The 3,594-nt window shown below is 32.2% G+C and overlaps 1 long non-coding RNA gene across 1 annotated transcript; it reads left to right on the top strand.

The window, feature by feature from the left end:
* The first annotated feature begins 6 nt into the window (after nt 1-6).
* On the top strand, nt 7-1,178 carry LOC115242712. The gene is made up of 2 exons (XR_003885095.1): nt 7-76; nt 631-1,178. It is a non-coding gene; the product is annotated as an uncharacterized LOC115242712 (long non-coding RNA).
* Nucleotides 1,179-3,594: the final 2,416 nt, after the last annotated feature.

Here is a 3,594-nt window from a genome sequence, read left to right as displayed (position 1 = left end):
AATTCTAGGTACTAAAATTTTAAAAATACAATGAATCCACAAAATGAAGAGGATGTTATTGAACAAACTGGACTTGGTATGTATATTATCCAATTATTCTGATATTATTTTTATACACATAATATAATTAATTATTAGTTTTAATAGAATAATTAGTTATTATTTAGTTTTACATAAAAGCATCTTACAATCCTTTAATCTTAATGTATGATTGTGTCTCTGAGTCATTATTTAATGTAAGTAATGTATGACAAGATGAAGCTTATTGTAGGATGCTAATGTAAAAATAAATCATTTTGTAAATATTAGTGAATTTGTTAAATAGTAACAATCAAAAATTTCTTGATAGAATTACACATGCCATGCTGTAATTAGTGTTAAGCATTTATTTTCCAATGAAGTTGTTTATTATTTTGATGGATATTATTTAAAGCTTACAAAAACATCAGAATATTAAAAAATTTTTACTAGTTCAGCATCAAACATTATGAACATGAACAAGATACATAAATTTTATTTTACGTATTTATATAAATTTATTTTATACGTATTATTTCAAATTATAATAATCTTTTTTCTCAATAAATATGGCATAGTATAACATTATTTTAATAATTTTGTTTTTTACAGAAAACTATAGATATCAATGGACTAGTCAAACCACAAAACTTTTGATAGAAGAAGTAAGAAATCATATCCCAGCAAACCAATATGTAACTGTTACATAACCTAGGAAGCACATAAAAAGAACAATGTTATGTTTCACGATTATATAGACGAGATGTAAGTGTTATATAACCTTGAAAGCACTTTAGAACATAGTTATATTTCTTCGTTACGTATATAACTCAAGATAGTTCTTTAAAAAGGTAATATAACACACACATAACTCGTGATACATAACATAAATATAACAACTGTAATCGTTTAGCAATATAACAAATGTTATATTACTAATACATATAGAATATATTATTACAGATATTCATTTATTATAATATATTTGCGATGTAACTTTAGTAACACACAAGTTATTTTTTTCTCCTTATAAATTGGGATTATAGTTCATGCACTTACCGCTATGTGGCACGTTATTTACTATCTATACCCGTATTCAAGTTTCTATCAAGCGTATATAAAGCCTGCGAAATGCGGCTAATAAAACATTGTAATAATTATTTCTATTAGTTTAATTTCTGATACGATTCCCATACAGGAGAATTCAGATATTGGATCGATTTTTGGAAAATTACGAAAACAATAGAACTCCGCCATGCAGTAACTTAATGCCATCTATGAAAATCGGGCACGAACTTATGCAATCATCCAATATATTTTATTTGTAGACTTTAATATGTATTATTATAGTATTATATTCAAACATAGAAATTTATTGATATGAATGTGATATTATTAATAAGGAGAATTATTTTCCAATAATTCTAAACCAAATGTTTGTATCAATAGCTCAAAAGTATTTCTTTCAATACGGAAATGTGATTTGGAATCTTTAATAAAATAATATAACAATATTATTATAAATGTTATGAAAAAAATAAATAATATATAGATACAGCTTTATCATTACCTGTTAAAGAATAATAAAGAATAACATTCTCAAAATAATTATTGATTTTGAGATGTGGTTCTCTGAGATGTGCTATTTCTAAGTCATCATTTTCTTCATCATTATTTAAAAAAATATCCTATAATACAAATATATCTATTTTGTATTCTCTGCAAATAAGATATATAGTGTCGTAACCCGACCGATTTCCTAATATTAAAAGATAAAACAAGTAAAATAAAGTAGAACAGAATAGATTGAGAAAGAGCTAATTAAAGCAAAGCATTAAAATAGTAGAAAAGAGATCAAGGAAAGATAATTAAGAAAGAGTAAATAAGTCGACATCGAAGAGGACGCGGATTTTTACCATTAAAAGAGGCTCGCGGAATGATTCCGGAATTCGACGGATCGCCAAATAAATTGCAAGAATTTTTGAGCGCGACTACATATGCAGTAGAACATATTGACCCATTAGACGAAGTAATGCTATTAGGAGCAGTATTATGCACGAAATTAAAAGGCAGAGCGATGCTAGACTTTCAAACGCGTAAAATTCGAGATTTCGCACAGTTGAAACGAGAATTAGAGGTCTGTTACGCAAGTAAAAAGAGTACGACCCCTTTACAAATTGAATTTAACACGCTAAAACAGAAAAACGGAGAAAGCGCGCGAACTTACGGACTAAGAGCCGACAAACTAGCCATGGAGCTATACGAATCGATGATAGAAGGACGTCATCATACAGTAGATAATAAACGCGCAATCATGGAAACAATACAGCAATAAGCCTTAGAAAATTTCCAAATAGGCTTGCAAGACGAAATTAAAACAATTGTTCGATTGCGAGGATATGCTACGTTGCAAGAAGCAATAGCAGCGGGCAGCGCGAAAGAAAAGGTTAAAGGACCGTCCGCGACCGGCACGCAAAGCAAAATTAATTTTACACCGACCTATAAACAGGAAAATCAAACGAGTGTGAAATGTCAATAATGCGGAAAACCCGGGCATTACGGTCGAGATTGTCGAACTAGCCGATACGCGAATCGATTTTCATTGCCGAAACCCGATAGACAACCCCACGTAAATACAATAAATAAATATTGCAATTATTGCCAAAAATCCGGACATGATCGCGAAGAATGTTGGTTATTACACGGGCGACCTAATAGAGATCAACCGAGCCGAACCAAACAATATAATTCGCGACCTGAAAATAAAAATCGTAAGAGCAACGAGTAAAGAAAAAAGAAATTTAACTCCGCGCACAGCAGTGACGAGGAAGACAAGGAAGAAACGAAGCAACGACGACCCGCAATCGAATATTGCGTTACACACGTGAAGCGTGCCCCGCGAACGCATACAGGACTAGACTTAGTCGCCTTACCTATGCGAGAATCGAAAAGAGGAAAAATAAATTTATTGTTCGACACGGGAGCCGCTATATCACTAATTAAAGTAAAGCATTTAAAAGACGAAACGCTAATAACAGAAGATAAAATAGCGCTTACAGGAGTAACAGGACATAAAGTATATAGGAAGAATCAACGCCACAATAAATTTAAACGACGGTAGAATGAAACATAAAATGTACGTCGTAAAAGATGATTTTCCGATCGAATACGACGGAATATTAGGAATAAACTTCCTGAAGAAACAAGGAGCTAGTTGCAATTACTCGAAGAAACAATTGAGAATCGGACGGAATACTTTGAAATTATATCCGTATCAGAGAACCACATTGCAACCCCGTAGTGAAACAATAATACAAGTAGCTACGAATAAAAATATGATAGGTTTCATTCAGGCAGAAGAAGCCGCACCAGGAGTATTTATAGGAAGCTGCATAGCTCACCGGTCAACGTACGGCCTTACCGCCTGCCGGAGAAGCATAAAGAAGAAGTAAATCGACAAGTCCGAGAAATGGTAAAAAATGAAATAATCAGATCAAGCATGAGCCAATGGAACGCACCGTTATTGTAGTCCCTAAGAAAGCCGATGCGTCAGGAAAACCGAAATTACGGGTAGTC

This window comes from Formica exsecta, unplaced genomic scaffold (assembly GCF_003651465.1).
Source record: "Formica exsecta isolate Colony F162 unplaced genomic scaffold, ASM365146v1 scaffold618, whole genome shotgun sequence".
NCBI classification, from domain to species: domain Eukaryota; kingdom Metazoa; phylum Arthropoda; class Insecta; order Hymenoptera; family Formicidae; genus Formica; species Formica exsecta.
This window is presented reverse-complemented; position numbering and strand designations above follow the sequence as displayed.